Consider the following 20,663-nt stretch of genomic DNA (forward strand, 5'->3'; position numbering starts at 1 on the left):
AAAAAATCGAAGCTAGGAAGGCTTTGAAAAAGAAACCAGGTCTAGGCAATGCTTTAGGTTCCATGAGAAATCTAAAAAGAAAATGTCTCGAACAATCAGTCCAGCTACTAGGAATCACAATACCTTCATGCCTGTTAAGATTCTTCAAAGATCATATGTTCCTGTTAGCTCGTACATTCGTAATAAAACTGTCACTAATGTGAAAAATGTTACTGTTAAGACCTTATCCAAGAAAACCAACTCTCCTCGGAAAACATCATCTTCTCTTTTTATTGCTACCTCGGATGGCAAAAATTTTAAACCACAACAATTTCCAAAGTCAAATTTTCCTACGAATGCAATAAACAAAGGAAAAGATGTTCGGAACACTGATATTTAGAATTCTACTAAAGGTTCAAAACAAAAGTTTGAATGGCAAGTGAAAAAGTATGAAAATTCAATTGTAACACCTCTGAAAATAGTTCTTCCAGCAACATCTCTGTGACAACCGTTAAAATTCGAGTCGATTTTAGATTTGACGAAACTTAGTTGCACGTATAGGCACAACACATGTCAGACTTGGTATCTAGAAGCTAAGTTATACCCTACTAGAAACATGGAAAATATTAGAAACGAGTGATAGTACGTTTAGATTTCACATTGATATGTGAACTCTACAACTACTTAATTGTAGTGACTATCAAATTCGGGTCATTCCTTGACTCGAGAATCTTTGTATACTCATATAGACACATCATGCATTGACCTAGTAGTAGGAATTAGGTCAGAGTCTCATAGGAACTTAAGTCAAAATTGAAAACTAGGACTACTATACTTGATTCTTCAATTTCACTTGAATCTAGGAATCACTACATAGAATGCCAATAAAGCGACAAAAACAAAACTCAAACATTTTTATAACTATAAAAGAGTTATAATACCATAAAATAATATGAAGTCTCAAAAATTCAATTTATTTTGATATCCAAATATTTATGGAATCCCAAAACCCTAAAAAGTCCTAAAAACTTAAATTTATGAAGTTTTACATTTAAAATCCCATAGAAACTTTTATAAAATCTATATTATCAAATTAAAATAATCAAGTTGTGAAATATAATCAAGAAGATTATAGTTTAATGTACCAACATTTATCCATAATTTATAAGGGAAAATCAAGGATTTTATAAAACAATGTAAGGCTTAAGCATATTTTATTAAATCTTTACACATTTATAAGAATTTGAGGGAAATGATTTGAATGAGATTTATCAGAGAGAAATTCTCTCTCCTCCTCCCAAAAATTTGTAACGATTGGTCCAGGTAATATTTTTTTTCAAGTTTTAGGGTTTTGGACCGGAAATTAACCAGTTGGGGAGCTCCAACTCCTCCTGTCGAGATTTTTCTGGACGCGGGTTAAGGACCCTACTCGACGATTTGGGAGCCCCAACTCGATGAGTAGGCGCAGGAAAGGAAAACCCTAATTTTATGGGTTTTGCACCTTATATAAAGAACTTATCATCCATTTGTGGCCTCCCTCATCGTCTTTATAGTCCAAAAGCAAACCCTAATCGAGATAACCCTCCATATTGAGTGTGTGTAAGGGTAAAGAGTGTGTGTTTGGTACATTTCTTGAAGAACTCAAGGATTTAAGAGCTTGGAACGAGAAGGAGGTTATAGATCCAGCATCTACTCAGTTGAAGTAACCATTTGAAGGTAAAAAGCTATTACCTTGATCTTTCTTTGGTTAGATCTCTCCATTCAAGAGGTTAGGGCCTTTTTAGCCCATTTTGGACCTATTTTTGGAAGTTGGGAATGAACTGAAGTTGTATCTTCAGATCTGAACTCTTCTAGGCCTCTAAAGTCATAAAGTTATCGACTTTATCAAGCTTTGGCCCTTCTTTATGTCGTAAACCTATTATCAAGTTTGGTTTTAGCATTTTAGCCTCTTGAAGCCTTGCATGCACGTAAAGTTGGCAACTTTACGTGGAAACTACACCCTAGGGGACTGGATCTATAGTTTGGAGCTTTAGATTCGACTAAAACGGGTTGAATAGGTTTAGACTGGGGAAAACTCGACGAGTTGGATCGTGTTACCCCGCTTTCTGGATACTAAAGGAACTCGACGAGTTGATGAGACAACTTGGTGAGTTGGCTAGGGTTTGCCCAGGTCTTCTGAACACTGAAGGAGCTCGACGATTTGCTAGATGCACTCGACGAGTTGGGGTCAACATGGACTGTTGACCTTGACTGTTGACTTTGACTTTGACCATGGTTAACCAAGTTTGACTTTGAGGGTATTATTGGTATTTCGGGATTTTGACAAGTTAATCACATGATGGTTGTAGACATTTGAGTTGGAGCTGCAAGTTGGGACTTACCTTATCAATTCAACATTTCTTGAGAGGTGAGTCTTCTCACCATACCAATGGGTCCAAGGAACCAAGGCCGTCCTATTACATGATATATGGATTGTTAGTTGATTATGTGATATGTCGGTATGACATTTGTATGGAAGTCCCCAGGGGGTTCCCGTGGCAGTAGATTAAGACCATAAGGAGGTTCCTATGGCATTTGGTATAAGTCCTTGGAGGGTTTCCACGGCTCCTAGTATGTTGACATTTTTAGCTCGTATGTTATTTCTATGGTTAGTGAAGACCGTGTGGAGGTTCCCACGACAGGTAACCAAGACCACGTGGGGGTTCCAATGGCAGCTAGCAAAGACCGGGGGGGGGGGGGGGGGGTTCCCATGGTAGATAGTTAAGACTACGTGGGGATTCAAGTGGCACTTGGTATAAGACCTTGGAAGGTTTCCATGGCATCCTTATATGTTTGTATGCATGGTTTATGTATTATGTGTAGCTTATGGAGCTATTATGGATTATGTGATTATATGGATTATGTGGGGTATGCTCTGGGGAACTCACTAAGCATTAGCTTACAGTTTGTTGTTTGTTTCAAGTACTTCAGAGCCTAAGGGCAAGGGTCAGGTTGATGGCACGGCATGCACTCTATCCGACGATTTTATTTTGGGACACTCTGATATATTGAATAAAATATAAAATATTTGATGTTATGAATTTTGAAAACAGTTGTTATTGAGATTTCATATTTATGGGAATGTTTTGGTTATCTAAAAATGAAAATTTTATTTAGAAAATTTGGGATGTTACAAAATTGGTCCCCTCTCCCAAAGAAAGCTCTTCCCAACAATCCTAATCATTTTCATTTCCCATTCACTCCACCTCCCACTTTTCTCTCTCTAAGACTTCTCTCTTCCTTCTTTGTAACAATAACGAACATAGACGCGGAATAACCAAAAGAGAATTTTACATTCGACTATTCATGTGGTTACACGTACTTCTTTATTTTTTTGACCGATTTTGGTGGAGAGAAACCTCAAAGAGATGACGAGAGAGATTGGGTATCCAGAGTACCAAAATCTCTCTTTTTCTTCATTCTAAAACCCCCAGTCTTTCCCTCTATGAATTTGCTCCAAAACCCATGAAATTTCCAGCAAATATCCCTTATCTTACTCAAAAATCTTCATCATTTGAAGTTGATCTTCAAGGTAAAATCAATTTTCTTACATTTTGTTCACTTTTCTTTCAAAAATTTCAAGTTTTTTTTTTTGCATTTTTCTCCCTCTTCTACGACATTCTTTATGAACAATCTCATGTATGTTCATGTATGTCAAATTTGATGATGATGGGGGTAGGATTTCACCCAAAAACAACATGCATGTTGTTAGAAGGTGAAATCCAATGACTAAAACCTAAACCAAATCTATAAACTTGAGTTTTTACAATTTTTAACGATCCAAAGCCACTTGCATTCAAGTTTTTCGTTTAGAAACATCATTTTGAAGAAAATAAGTTAATTCATAATCTTCAAATCATAATGCATGTGATGAACATCAAGCTTAAAGGCTTGATGATTAAACTACATTGTTAAGAATGCTTATAAAGGATTTATTCACAAATAAATATCAAAAACACTTTTTTTTGCTCAAATCCAATTTCTCCCAGAATCCAAAAAACAAAATAAGATTATTTGGATTTTTTCAAAAAATAAATCATTTTTCTCGATTTATTGTAGTTTTTGCAAAGAAACTATGGCAATAATTCACATGAAATATTTTTTGTAGTTAATAAATTTTGAGAGAATTTAGGACGACCCATACACTCATTAAAAACATTTTATAAAGTTGCATGTATTTCTATGACTGTTTTCTATTTATTTTAATTTTTTTTATGAAGAGAAATAATTTGTAAAATACCGTTATGAATATCAAAAACCATATTTAATAATTTTCACACCTTCTGTACATCATAAAGACTGCATTTAAAAATGTACAAAGTTTTCCATGAACATTTCATATTTTTTCGATTTAAAAAAGGTTTAAGAGGTTAAATTGATAAGAAATATCTACATTTGTGCAACAATTATAAAACTTTAACAAAATATCATAAATTATATATTAACTGTAAATCAAAGCCTTAATGAATTTTACATACTGTTTAGTAATTTTCATGAATTAATGCCTATTTATGATAATAAATCAAGGAAAAAAAGTTCAACTATTCTACAAATAACAAGAAATTATCATAACATCGTATATTACAGTTTAACAATAGGTAAAAAGTTTGAGAAATTTTCTAAACTATTTAGTATTTATTTCCATTTTTGCTAGAATAAATACACAAAAATCATTAAATCAGGTTAAACTATCTAAAAACTAATTTCTATATTTTTCTCAGTATTTATACATTAAATAAGAATTTTTAAAAAATTTTGAAGAATTATCTAATCAGTTTACTATTTATGCTATGTTTCTTACATTTAATACACATAAATCAGAAAAATCAGACTATGTTACATGAAAACTACTTTTGATATTTTTTGCAGGGTACATACAATGTATATCAGTGGTAAAAAAAGTTTAAGGATTTATTTAAACTATTTGCTATTTATTTCCAATCTCCTAAAATTAAACATCAAGAAATCCAAAAATTGAGCTCCGCTATTTGAAAGTCACTTTTGATATTTTTCACAGTTTATATAAATTTTATAAAAGTTTTATAAAAAGATTGATAATTTTTATTAACCATATACTATTTTTCCGTGAATTTGTCAAGATTCAAGTGGTTAAATATGGGGAAAATAGCTATTCATATCTAAAATTCAAGAAACATTTTCTGGAAATCTTTGACTGCAACTGGAACACAAATAAAAAGTTTTCAAATTTTTAGTTACTATTTTCTATTTAATTATAAGTTCTTTGTGTAAAACACAATTATATTACAAAAGCCAGGTTTTATTGATCAAAAATAGCATTTAATAATTTCCCAGTTTAGGGATACTTTGAAACAGTTACACAAAATTTTTTATGAATTTTTCATAATCATTTACTATTTTTCCATAATTTTGTGATTATTCAAGGAATTAAAATGATGAAAAATAGTTAGACAAATAAAAAAAATTAAAAAAATTATCTTAAGGCCTTTAACTTCAGTTAAAATTCAAATACAAAGTTTGGGAAATTTTATAACTGATTTGATATAGTTTTTAATATTTAATCATTTGAAACATCTCCCAAAATATTATAGTTACAATTCATTTGAAATTGCTAAAAACGGGATTTTTCTCATTAATTTGTTATATTACAATTAGATTCATAGAAATCTAAATTTCACAGAAAAATGTTTGTAACTTATCAATATCAAAATATTGACACAATATTGGCATAATTTTAAATGTAGTAGTGAGTATACTAGTGTTAGATTTTTGACTATAAACTTACTAGTGTGTAACATTATCGTAGGTAATCGGCAGTAGGACGTGTGAGAAGTTAGCTCAAGGCATCACAAATACCTTCACGCATCATTGTGAGTATTCACGCCTCCCCTATTTTCGGTTTTTAAATATTTTGGGGTGGAAAAGCATGTCGTTTACTCAATTATGTTTGTTGTACTTATTTTCAATTGTATAAAAAGTGATTTGCTATGTATGTGTATGCTATTGTTAATTCATGAGGCCTTATTGCAGTTAAGTCCCTGGAATCAATCACACAATTGATTAACTCTTTTGAGTCCATGGTCATTATGGATAGCGTTATTAGGAGCTAGACAACTCCTCACTCGACCATTTCGCGAAGTGCATTTTACCATTTCTATCTATGTGAGCGATACACGTAGACCTCAATAGGGCACCCCACGGTCATTAGGCTTGAGTTGTGAACTCATTATTTGATCATTACGCACATACGAACCTTGTATCTCGTTTTACCAACGAACTTTATTTCCCATGAGAATATGAACTTTTCATCTCATTTTAACAACGTACTTTATTTCTCATGATGACAAACGAACTTTGTTTATGCAAACTTATTTACTCATTTTAGCAATATACTTTTATTTATGGAAACTTTTATCAAAACTTTCATTATGATTCATGAAACCAATATTTTTGTAAACCTGTGAACTCACCAACTATTTTTATAGTTGACGCTCGTTTTACATGTTTTTTAGGGATCATCTAGTAAGAGGCACATAGAGACACAACACTTGTGGAAGCATCATGCGTGTGCTATTTTTGAAATGTATTGTAATATATTTTTTTAAGTTTTTCAAACTCATTTTAAACTGTAAAGCTTTTAATACTACGGTTGGTGTTGTTTTTATCTTTTGCTATGAAACCCTTTGTACTGTTGCACCCTGTGTTTCCGCTTTAGCGGGGTGTGACACAAATGGTATTAGAGTCGAAGCTTAAAGGGAGTACCAGTTTTCCTTTCGAGAACCCCAACTATAGCCAAAAAAATTCAAATCGGCTTTCAAAAATATTGAAAGTACTAATGGTATAACTAATTCGAGTACGCATTGTTGGACTTTAATTAAGTATAGCCTGTCCAACTATGCTTAATTAAGGAAAATTAATGTCAGACTGGAAACTGTTATAGCATAATTATGTTCAAAACGATTTTCAACTTAAACTTTTGAAAAACAAAATTTTCGGTGTGCGTATGGGTGTTGCATATTATAGGCATTCATCTAGGTACACTTAGAAACTAAGTGCACTTTTCTCACAATGTCTTTATTTGGAAATATTCTTATCACTTGTCAAAAGCTAGGTTAACCATTTAGGTTATATCGCTAGTCACTCTATGAGCAATCCACTTAGTACTGAGATAGAGCACTCCTTTGTAGCTATTGACTCTAGACTTGAGGTTAGTAGCTAGATAGCCACTAGTAATAATCGTTAGTCGAAACGAATACCAACTATACCTCGGTACCTCTTCATCGTCTTCGTACTAGAGTTATAACTAGAAAAAACGTTCTGATACCGAAACGGATGAAAATTGGAGCATCACGTTAGAAGGTAGATGAGTCACCATGAGTAGTCACATGCATACCATTGGCGAGCATTCCCAATCTGACTCATGATGAGACACGGAGGTTTAACCCATTGCTAAAGATACCTGAGACTTCTCTTCTACACTATGTTGTTAGCTTTAGGTCGTTTCCACCTTCAGCTTAAAACGTAACATAGGGTATCTCTTTGACCCAAAACCTTTTCTTTATGTAATCCTTACCCTACCGTCTTTATTTTGTACATCGTAATTCAAGCACAACCCATCCCCCCGTATAACGAAAATTTACAAGCCTTAGTTCGAAGCTCCCAGATACACTAGTGATCATCTCGAGTATACAATCATCTTACACTTTCCAAATTACTAACATGCTTCATGCCCAACCTTTATCCTTAAATTTTCATGTTCGATTAAACATCACACTACTTTGTTGTACGAAAATTTCTTATAATTCAAATCCTCCTTCGACCCTTATCGTTTTCATACATTTGTTTGAGTCCATACCGACATTACTAACATTTCTATCGTTATCAAGGATTACATGCTCTTACGTTATACGCCACATGCCAGAGCCTATAACTTAACCTTTGACCTATATAAAAAAGGCCATGAAACTACATTGACACCAAAAAATGTTTTATAAACAATTTTTCATGTCCTCTATTTTTGGGAAAAGTCACCGGTATTCGCCTTGGTGTTTAGGTACGATAGGCTACACTAATCTACCTATTCCTTACTTTTTAGTCTTCAATTAAAAACTTATTTCATTTCATTGGTTTTATTTACCGTCAGTACAATAGTTTATAACTATTACATATAATTTAGTAGAACCTTCCTAACCATGTAAGCCATAATTCTCGCTAAAAACAACCGACTTTACTTTTGCTAAATTACTTTAACCTAGCACTTTTCTTCAAACTTAACTTAACCAAGGTCAATTTCAACCTTGTTATTTCAAATTCGTTCAAAACTATTTTAATAGCCAAATATGCTTTTGAGGGCACATAAACCATTTTAAACCTTGTTACCATTTTGACATGTTTTCGAAAAACTTAAAAACATTTTCTTTTATAAAAGTGTTTAAACTTTATTCTATAAAACTAAAACATATGACATCGATGTTCATGACATGGGTAAAAGCTTCATTAGGCCTTTCAAATCACGTTTATTTTGACTCTTTTGGACCTCTTTCTCACTTAGGCATTGTACTCTACTTAAATGTATTCTCTTGAAATTTAGTGTGATATTTATGTAACTTTCTACTTTAAACATGTTTATAAGACATCTCTAATACCTACATATCAAACATACCTCATTTGTATATTTTATTTCAAATTAGTTTTATAATCTGCAAAGTTTTTAAAATTTAAAGCATTGCAAAACTTAGTGTTCACTTTTAAACTTCCAGTGATGCACTTCCAACAATTTATAATTATTCTTCTAAATATACTGAGTATTTATCTTATCCATTTTAACCATTGATGGACTCCAGTCTAAAATGTCAAAAAATGTCAGATTTTCAATTACCAGTTTTAGTGTTTCCTCTTTTTCACAAATGGAGTTTAACTTAATAGATAACTCATGAATTTTGAGGAAACACTTTAAAACTTCTGCATGTCTATGTAACCATCAACATACAACAAGGATTGAAGTTTGAAATATATCTCAACCTAAGTTTTAAATCTACTTAAAGATATTGTCCTTAAAATTTTAACAATAGCAATCATTGTTGTTGCTACCCTTCCTTTTCTTTCCCCCATAGTTTATTTCTTGCTCTCTATCTGATTTCAGATCGCGCACATCCATAATAATAACATAATACATGGTCTAACTTTGTTTTTGTCTATTTTTCTTCCCTTGGTACCATACTCGCACGCATTCAGACTTGAAGTCTACCTTTTCCTTATGAGAAATTAATGTGTATATAGTCATGCGGCATAATTTTGACTTGGTCAACTTTGATATATTCAACTACACCGTGTAATATATAAGTTGTGGTTTTATTATGAAATCTACTGTAAACGAGGAATCCTTATTTTCATTGTTCTTTTGTTAAAAATTTAGAAATTTTATTAAAAGTGCAAATTTTCATTGTATTCCCTTACAATTAATACACAAGATGACTACCCTTTGTGCTTATCATTTTTCTAAATCCGAAAATTATATGTGAAGAATATATTTTCTTGTGTTTCTTCTTTTCTTTAAAAACATAAAGAGTTTTGAATGTTACGATTACCTATCCTCCAAAAGAATGTCTTCTTAAAATCATTAAATTAAGAATGCACTATTTTCAATGATCGACATTTTTAAACCTTTCTTAAAATAGCATTCTACTTTGCAGTTTCTAGTGAGTTCCTAAACTCTCAAACTTGTTTTCATAAATATTATGACTCCTTGTAAACTTGAATTTGTCTTGACTTAAAAAATTGGACAATTTTTCAAATATTGTAATCTAAATATTTCTATAAAAATTCCCTTATTGACGACTTAAAGCTTTAACCTTAATTAATCTCTTTATTATTTTACTACTTCGTTTGATCGCTACACATGTGTCTTCATTCTCTTGGAATTATTACACATTTTGATAACAGTGAGATTACTTATCATTTCTAAACACTCAAAATGCTATCTAGACAATGTGATTTAATTTATCATAAACTTTCATCGCCTCCATTTGCAACAATATATATATATATATATATATATATATATATATATATATATATATATATATATATATATATATATATTGGCTTAGGTTATTCTATTCAAACTAATTATTGTACATCTATCGTATGCTATGAGAATTACTAATAGAATAAGTTGTTTAGCAATGCGAATACGTTCAACCGTACAAGAATATCGTCATTTTCATGCATTCTCGTTAATTATTTTTTTTGTTCTCACACATCGTTTTTCACTCATTTTCATTCTGACAGAATATGACCCAATAAAACATTTTGACAACATTCTGACAGAAATGAGAATAATAATAATAAGTGTATAATAACCTTATAGACGATTTAATTAGTGAGAATGTGTCTTAATAACAATAGTTATGTAAGATTGAACGTATTTATATCATCAAAGAACATATTTTCTTTATCATTCTCATAGCATACGATAGATGTACAATAATTAGTTAGAATACTTGAACCTAGCTCTCTCTCTCTCTATATATATATATATATATATATATATATATATATATATATATATATATATATATTCTTCGAATATAGTTCTATTATAGTAAGAGTAATCGTAGTAGTAAATATAGCTTCGGAAATCCTCGGTCATTTTGTAATTTAATTTGTAGACGACACTTAAATAGTCTTTACATTTGAGATGTACAAAAACTTCGTTGCCTAACCTTAGTAAATATCTTTAGGAACATACTGTAGATTGCTTCTTTTTCATTCGTGTTACCTCTTCCTATTTTAGAATATATCTTTTCCAGACTTAGTAGCCAATCAGAAAGTGAGCAACTTGTCCTTAATCTCTTCTTTCTTAGGCAGTGAATTTACACTTAGTGTTGATTTAGAATGCGACTTAAGAATCAATGCATGCTTAGCACTCAATGCAGTTGGTGCTTCAGAAAAATTGGACCCCTCTTCCGAAGAAAGCTCTTTCCAACAATCCTAATCATGTTCACTTCCCGTTCACTCCACCTCCCACTTTTCTCTCTCTAAAACTTCTATCTTCTTTCTCTCTAACAATGGCGAACTTAGAAGTAGAATAACTGGGAGAGATTTTTAAATTTGATTATACATGATCTTACACATACGTCTGTATTTTGGTGACTGATTTTGGGGGAGAGAAAACTCAAAGATATGACGAGAAAGATTGCGTATCCATAGAGACAAAATCTCTTTCTCTCTTTTTCTTCTTTCTAAAACCCCCATTCTTTCCCTCTATGAATTAGCTCCAAAACCCATGAAATTTCCAACAAATATTCCTCATTTTACTGAAGAATCTTTATCATTTGTAGTTGATCTTCAAGGTAAAATCAATTTTCTTACATTTTGTTCACTTTTCTTTCAAAATTTTCAAGTTTTCTTGCATTTTCTCCCTCTTCTACACCATTCTTTATGAACATTCACATGTATATTCATGCATGTCGAATTTGATGATGATGGTGGTAGGATTTCACCCAAAAACAACATGCATGTTGTTAGAAGGTGAAATCCAATGACTAAAACCTAAATCAAATCCATCAACTTGCGTTTTTACAAATTTTAAAGATCCAAAACCACATTCAAGTTTTTCATTTAGAAACATCATTTTAAACAAAATAACTTCGTTCATGGTCTTCAAATCATAATGCATGTGATGAACATCAAGCTTAAAGGCTTGATGATCAAAGTATATTATTAAGAATGCTTATAAAAGATTTGTTCACAAATAAATATCTAAAACTCTTTTTCTACTCAAATCCGATTTTTTATAAAATCCTAACAACAAAATAATATGATGTGCAAATTTTCAGAAAATATATCATTTTCCTCGATTTATTGTAATTTTTGCAAGAAAATAGAGAAATAATTCACATAAAAAAAATTCCGGTCAATAAATTCTGAGAGAATTTTGAGACGACCCATACACTAACTAAAGACATTTTATAAAGTTGTATGCATTTTTATGATTATTTTCTGTTTATTTCGGTTTTTTTTAAGAGAAATAATTTGTAAAATATCGTTATGAATGTCAAAAACAATATTTAATAATTTGTGTACCTTTTGTACATAATAAAGACTCCATGTAAAAATGTACAAAGTTTTCCATGAACATTTCTTATTTAGTCCGACGTAATGTAGGTTTAAGGGGTTAAATTGATAATAAACAGCTATAGTTGTCCTATAATTATAAAACTTTATGCGAATATCATAGAATATATATTAACTGTAAATAAAAATTGTAATGAATTGTACTTATTGTTTAGTAATTTTTCATGAATTAATGCTTATTTGTGAGAATAAATCAATGAAAATAGTTAAACTAATTTAAAAATCACAAGAAATTATCATAACATCATATGTTACAATTTAACAACAAATAAAAAGTTTGAGAAATTTTTGAAAATGTTTAATATTTATTTTCATTTTTGCTAATATAAATACACAAAAATCATTAAATCAGGTTAAGTTATCTAAAAACTAATTTCAATATTTTGCTCAGTATGTATACATTATATAACAATTGTACAATAATTTTGAAGAATTATCTAATCAGTTTACTATTTAAGTTATGTTTCTTACATTTAATACACATAAATCATAAAAATCAGACTATACTATATGAAAAATACTTTTAACACTTTTTACCGCTTATATAAATTGTATATCAGCGGTACAAATATTTTGAGGATTTATTTAAACTATTTGCTATTTATTTCCAATCTCCTAAGATTAAAAATCCATAAATCCAAAAATCGGACTCCAATATTTGAAAATCACTTTTGATATTTTTCCCAATTTATATACATTTTATAAGAGTTGTATAAAAATATTTTAATTTTTTATTAAATTTTTACTATTTTTCCATGAATTTGTGAAGATTCAAGTGGTTAAATATGAAAAAAAAATAACTATACATATCTATAATTCATAAACCATTTTCTGGAAATCTTTGACTGCAAATAAAAAGTTTCCAAATTTTTAATTACTATTTTCTATTTAATTAGAATTTCTTGGTGTAAAACACAATTAAATTAAAAAAAAAACTAGGTTTTATTGATCAAAAGTAGCATTTAATAATTTTCCTAGTTTAGAGATACTTTGAAACAGTTACACAAAAATTCTATGAATATTTCATGATCATTTACTAATCTTCCATGATTTTGTGACTACTCAAGGAATAAAAATGATGAAAAATAGGTAGACAAAAAGAATTCAAGAAAATTTATCTTAAGGTCTTTGACCTCAGTTAAAATTGAAATACAAAGTTTGGGAAATTTTATAACTGATTTGATTTAGTTTTGGTATTTAATAATTTGAAACACCTTCCAAAATGTTATAGTTACACTTCAATTGACATTGCCAAAAACGGATTTTTTCTTGCATTTGTTATATTACAAATTGATTCATAGATATCTAAATTTCAAATAAAAATGTTTGTAACATATCAATATCAAAATATTGACACAATATTGGCATAATTTTAATTTTAGTAATGAGTATACTAGTGTTGGATTTTCGAGTAGAGACTTACTAGCGTGTAACATTACGTACGGAATCAGTAATAGGACGTGAGGGAAGTTAACTTAAAACATCACAAATACCTTCATCCATCATTGTGAGTATTCACACCTCCACCTATTTTCGGTTTTTAAATGTTTTAGGGTGGAAAAACATGTCGTTTACTCAATTATGTTTGTTGTACATATTTTCAATTGTATAAAAAGTGATTTGCTACATATGTGTATGCTATTGTTAAATCATGAGGCCTTATCGTGGTTAAGTTTGTGGAATCAGTTCACACAACTCATTAACTCATTTGAGCCCACGGTCATTATAGATAACACTATTAGGAGGTAAACAACTCCTCACTCGCCCGTTTCGCGGAGTGCATTTTACCATTTCTATCTATGTGAGCAATACACGTAGATCTCAATAGGGCACTCCTCGGTCATTAGGCTTGAGTTGGGAACTCATGATTTGATCATTATGCAGATACGAACCTTGTATCTCGTTTTAGCAACGAACTTTATTTCCCATGAGAATATAAACTTTGCATCTCATTTTGGCAATGTACTTTATTTCTCATGATGACAAAGAACTTTGTTTATGCAAACTTATTTACTCATTTTAGCAATATACTTTTATTTATGGAAATTTCTATCAAAACTTTCATTATGATTCATGAAACAAATATTTTTGTAAAACTGTGAACTCACCAACTATTTTTATAGTTGACACTCGTTTTACATGTTTTTTCATGGATCATCTAGTAAAAGGCACATAGAGACACAACACCTGTAGAAGCATCACGCATGTGTTATTTTTCAAATGTATTTTAATATCTGTCTTTAGAGTTTTTCAAACTCATTGTAAACTATAAAGCTTTTAATACTATGGTTGGTGTTGTCTTTATCTTTTGCTATGAAACCCTTTGTACTGTTGCGCCCAGTGTTTCCACTTTAGCGGGGTGTGACAATCTCGATCCAATGGTTGAATATGGCTTTTGAATAAATGAAAGGACTCTAACATTTTGCATCTTTCCAAAAGAATCATGGAAAACGCACTCTGAGATACCATCTATTCAAAAATCTCAAACCAAGTCTAAGGCCCTTGCTAAAGTCTCTAAATCTAACTTGGAGCCTAAAAACTCCAAAAATCACTAATTTTGCCGGCTTTCTGTGCTTCTGAAGAAGATACAATATGGTATATTGATAGTTCTTGGTCCATATGCATGACTGGGTAGAAAGATTTTCTACGTGATCTCAAACTTTCTCCAAATGTTGGTGACGTCTTAAGAAAATAATTCAAACTCTGAAATTCGAGGTTATGTCATCCTGACCAACGACAATTGTTCTGTCTCCAATGTGGCTTATGTGTCTAATCTCAAGCATAATATGATCAGTATGGCTCAACTTACTGATGCAAATCAGAGAGCTAAATTCTGCAAGAAGCATAGCTACGTTATGATAGAAGATCAAAAGAATGTCTCATCAAGTCTAATCGCATTAAAAACATGTATCCTTTGGAAATCAACATGATCATTAGAAAACCTCAACTCTGTCTTCTATCAAAAGTTGTTCCTGGCGTCAATTGACTATGGCATCTGAGGCCTGCTCGTCTTAATTTTCGATACATGAATGATCTGGTGACTGGTGAAATGGTCCGAGGATTGCCTCTCCTCAAATTTGAAAATGATCATATTTTCACTGCATGTGAATGTGTGAAGCAATCAAAGAAAGGTCATCCTTTTCTAATTGAAAATTCTATTTTGGAACCACTTGAACTTCTTCATATTGATCTTTGTGGACCGTCTGTTGTAGAAAGATTACATCACAAAAAGTACATTCTTGTGATTGTTGATGACTACACAAGGTTCACATGGGTCTTCTTTATAAGGAAAAAAGCAGAGACCGCCTCCGAACTTATAAATTTCATCAAAGGCATTGAAGTTCTGGTTAAACTTCTCGTTCGAAGAATCCGAAGTGACAATGGCTCCGAGTTCATAAATGCCACAATTGAGAAGTTCCTTACCGATAAAGGCATTGAACACAATTTCTCAATCCCCTACACTCCTCAACAAAACAGTGTTGTTGAAAGAAGAAAACAAACTCTTGTTGAAGCTGCTCGGTCGATGTTAAATTTTGCAAATCTTCTTCTCTATCTTTGGGCTAAAGCCATCTCTACATCCTACTGCACTCAAAAGCGAAGCATCATGAATCGTCGTCTCAACATGACGCCATATGAAGCAATGATGGTCGAAAGCTAAGTATCTCGTTTCTACAAAGTTTTGGTTGTATATGCTTTATTAAAAACAACTGTGATCAACTCACCAAGTTTCAACCAAAATCCGATTAGGCCATCTTTTTGGGATACTCAACTAAATCTAAAGCCTACAGAGTTATGAATCGTCGGACTCGTGGAATTGAAGAAAGCTTTGATATTACTTTTGACTAGATGTGTGCCCGCACAAAGCGGCGGCGATAAATGGTTTTTTTTGATGATAATTATATTAAGAACTCAGAGCCTACTCATTTTACAACACATATCATGGAGTCCGATGTTGCACCTCTAGAGTCTCCGAATCATCAAATTATCTATGAATTTAACTTCGAAAGCTTTTTCAGACCAATAGAAATTGCTCTTTATTTGGAATCTTGATCAAGACCATCCTCATCTGACACTCTTGATTCTCAAAAATGTTTCTGGTTCGGCCCCAACCTTTCCTCAATTTGATTCTGATACATTTCAACCATCTCATGTTGAGGGGGAGAATAGCAACCCAACAATCAAATGTAAATGGATTCCAAGATGCAACATATCAATTCATCAATCCATGTCCAAACAAAAATGAAGATGACGTCAATTTCTTTGATTTTCCAAACTCTCACGATGTTGGGGGAGCAACACAATCCTATTTTTGTCATCGGATCATTTGCCGCTCAAGAACCTTCGAGATTGCATATCTGGACAAAGAATCATCCTCTGAATTAAGTCATCAGAAATCTCAATGTTGGAGTTCAAATTCGCTCTGCTACTAAAATTCAAAATGAGTGCACTTCTCCGCATTCATTTCAATGGCTTAACCAAAATCCATCAAAGAAGACTTAGAACATTCTGAATGGATTACATCCATGCAAGAAGAGCTAGCATAATTTGACGGAAATCAAGTGTGGACTCTTGTCCCTCCTCATCAGGATCACCCTATTTTCGGTACGAGATGGATCTTCTGAAACAAACTCGGTGATGCTGGAATCTTTATCCGAAACATAGCAAGATTTGTGGCTAAAGGATTCACTCAGATCTAAGGACTTGACTATGACGAGACCTTTGCTCATGTTGCTCGTCTTAAAGCTATACGAATCTTCCTTGCTTATGTTGCTCACAAATGCTTTAAAGTTTACCAGATGGACATCAAAAGTACTTTTCTCAATGCTGAACTTGATAGTGAAGTGTATCTTCAACAGCTTCCTAGGTTTGTAAATCTTTCATATTCGAACTACAACTACAAACTCCAACAAACTGTTTATGGCCTCAAGTAAGCTCCATGCCTGGTATGAGACTCTCACTGATTTTCTAAAGTGTTCCGATTTTCAAAGAGGAGTTTTCGATCCCACATTATTCGAAAGAACAAACGGGAAACATCTCATGCTAGTACAAATCTATGTCGACGATATCATTTTTGGGTCAACTGATTCAACGATGGTTGTTCACTTTCAAAACTGATGGTTAGTCGATTCCAAATGAGTATTAATCGTGAATTAAGCTTCTTCCTCGGACAGAAAGTCAAACAGAACAATAGAGGAATCTTTATTCATCAAGAGAGACACATTTCCGAACTTCTAAAGAAATATTAGATGGAGACATGTGACTCGGCAAAAGTTCTAGTGGGTTTTGGATATAAAATCCTCTCAGACCCATCCGGTGTTGTTGTAGATGAGAAGATGTATAGGGGAATGATTAGATCGCTACTTTACCTCACTACAAGTCGTCCCGAGATCATGTTCTCAACATGTCTGTCTGCTAGATTCTAGGTTAATCTGAAGATGTCTCATCTTTTGGCGGTTAAGTAAATCTTCCAATATCTCAAAGGAACAAAGAACCTCAGAATTTGGTATCCTACAAATGAAATTTTCCTTCTTCAAGCCTATTCCGACTCAGACTATGGAGGATTTCAACTTTATAGAAAAAGTACATCTTGTGGTTGTCAATTTTTGGGTGGAAGATTGGTTAGCTGGTCATCCAAGAAACAGAATTGCATTGCTCTTTCCACCGTCGAAGCGGAATACATTGCTTCCAGAAGCTGCACCTTGCAAGTTCTATGGATGAAATCTCAGCTTTTAGACTATGGTTATCGATTTAAACAAATTCCTACCTATTGTGATTCTTCAAGTGCAATGTGATCTCTTATAATCGAATTCAGCACTCCATGACCAAGCACATTGATATTTGGTACAATTTTATTAAATATCATGTTCTAAAAGGTAACATTGAGCTCATTTTTGTTCCATCTGAAGATGAAATTGCTGATGTATTTACTAAGGCATTAGACGAAACCAAAGTCAAAGGGTTTCTAAACAAAATGGGAATGATCATGCTTCATCCTCAATTCTTCTAAGAAGTTTGTACTCTCTAGTGGAAACATTTGAGATTCAAAAAGTTCTGAATTAAAACTTTTCTTCCTCGGAATTGTTTCTTCTCGGAACATAAAGGATCATTATATGTATTTTTGTCTAACATTTTCTTCTAGTCTTAAGATTTTCAACATACTACCTTACTTGAAGTCTCGTCCGATATACTCACATTGCACACCTTGAACTTTTTGTCTCGTAATGCTTTCTATGAAGTACACCTCGGAATTCAAACCCAACATGGTAAAGTGGTTTCGTCACTTATCTCTCTCCGAGCTCTGTCCCTTTAGTTCTCAAAATTTTGAATTAACAAAAAAAAAAAAGAAAAAAAACCTTCTCCACTAAGATCTTCATGCATTTCTAGCTCTGATTTTTATTTAGATATTGTGCCATCTCTAAATCATTAATATGTACCAATGATGAGTTTCACTTCTTTCTGAAACATCTTATGACATACCATCTCGAAATTTGTTTGTTCCGAAATGTTTTCTCATTATTATCTTAACGGTAATTTCTTTTATGATTATCCTCTTAATTCTTAATAACCACGTCTTTGGCACACGTTCCAATAAAGTATTGGTTTTTCTAAACTGAATCGATGGTTTTCCCAAATTAAACAAACAAATGTCTAATCCTTTGGATAATAACTGTCACATAGGAAGCCTTTTTGGGTTGTGCATTACATGCAACCTGTTTTGGTTTTTGGGTTTCATCATTCTACTCTCCGAACTTACTCAGAACCTCCAACATATATAAGGATTTGGAATCCAAACTATTCCCACTTTTCACTTTGGCTATAGTCTTCTTAGAGCTTTTTCTTCCGTAATCTTTTCTTCAAGATTTCACTCACCTCTTGCAATGGCTTCCGAATCATCTTCTACGGCTCCCAAATCTTCAAAACCTGCAACCAAGAAAAAATCTTCAAAAGTGTCTGCTTCATCTTCCTCCACTAAGATCAGTCTTAGATAAACAACCCAGTTTAGATCAGTCTTAGATAAACAACCCAGTTGTTCTCTCTTGATCCGATGGATTATGATGAGTCTATGAGAATCATGATTGAGTTCATCTCTAGCCATCCCATTGATGTTCTTGTTGGATTAGATGTCTAAGCCCATAACTATTATTGGTATGTACTCGACCAGAGAGTAGCATGGTCCATTTTGGGTTGCACTTCACCGGAACAATTTGTATGGATAGTCTTTTGAGAATAGTATAGTTATGATTTATTAATATATTATAAGTTATAATATATTAATATGAAATCATATTATTTAATTAGTATTGATCAAGAATTATTTTAGAATTAATTTAGTGATCAAAAGAAACTAATTAAATATGGACTCTTATATATATAGAATGGGCCAAGTTCATTTAGGATGAGCTAAGCTTGCATGGATAGTCCATGGATTTTTTAATCCATGGATCCTATGGAAATGAAAGGTCATGGGTATTAGGGTATACATGAATGTAACCCTAATCCTCCATACTATATAAAGAGGTCTTTGGCAAATGAAATGGCACTAGTGTGTGAGTGAACAAGAGTAGGCCGATTTCTAGTGTGATTACTATTCTCTCAAGTTTTCCAAAATGTTTTGGTGATTTGTGATTCCACTTGAGGCATCCACATTATTGGTGCTAGGCTCTTGAAGCTCCAAGGAATCAACCACAAGAAAAAGGTATGTCATCCCACTAAGTTTTATATTACAAGTACCCCATGGTATGTTAGTTAGGATGAGAACCTTGGAAAAATCATATTTGCATGTATAATAGAGAAAACATAGATCCAAGGTTTCTAGGGTTTCATGTACACCATAGGAGTGTTAGAATGCTCAAAACCCATCAGTGGGATCAGAGACTAGGCTTGTTTTCATTATACTCGATGCAAAATGCTTTAAAAAGTCAAAAATCTGTTCACTATTCAGTGGACTCGCCGAGTCCATGGGGGGACTCTACGAGTCCAAGTGTAAACTCATCCTACTCGTCGAGTAGGCTCTTGCACTCAGTGAGTAGGAGGCCCTGTGCGCAGATTTTCGTGTTTTGCTGCTAGAAATGGACTAGAATCATTACCCTAAACTGTTTTGGACTTATAAAACCTATTTTTGGTGTGGTAATGATTATGCTAATCCATTTTCAATGGTTATTATCAAATTTTCAAGTTTTACATATGTTTATATGATTCTTGAAATTGTTGATATGAATGTTCATACTTATGAGTTTTAGTAGATCACAGGAATTATTTGCAAATTGTTTTTTAGTGTAATTCTTGATCTAAATGCCAATTAATGGACTCCATAACTTGTCCTCAAGTTATAGAATTCCAAAAGTCTTTTCTTTAAAACCATTAAAACTCATAAGTTATAGAAATGAAAAGTTTTTGAATAGTTTCAAAACTTGCCCTCAAGTTTTGGAATTTATAAAGTCTCACACACACTTAAATTCCAAACCCTAGAGTTTTAAAAGTTAAAATTCAACCCTTATACTTTACAGTATTATAAGTTAATAATATAT

Source organism: Lactuca virosa, chromosome 7, assembly GCF_052849685.1.
Source record: "Lactuca virosa cultivar CGN04683 chromosome 7, Lactuca_virosa_CGN04683_v6, whole genome shotgun sequence".
NCBI classification, from domain to species: domain Eukaryota; kingdom Viridiplantae; phylum Streptophyta; class Magnoliopsida; order Asterales; family Asteraceae; genus Lactuca; species Lactuca virosa.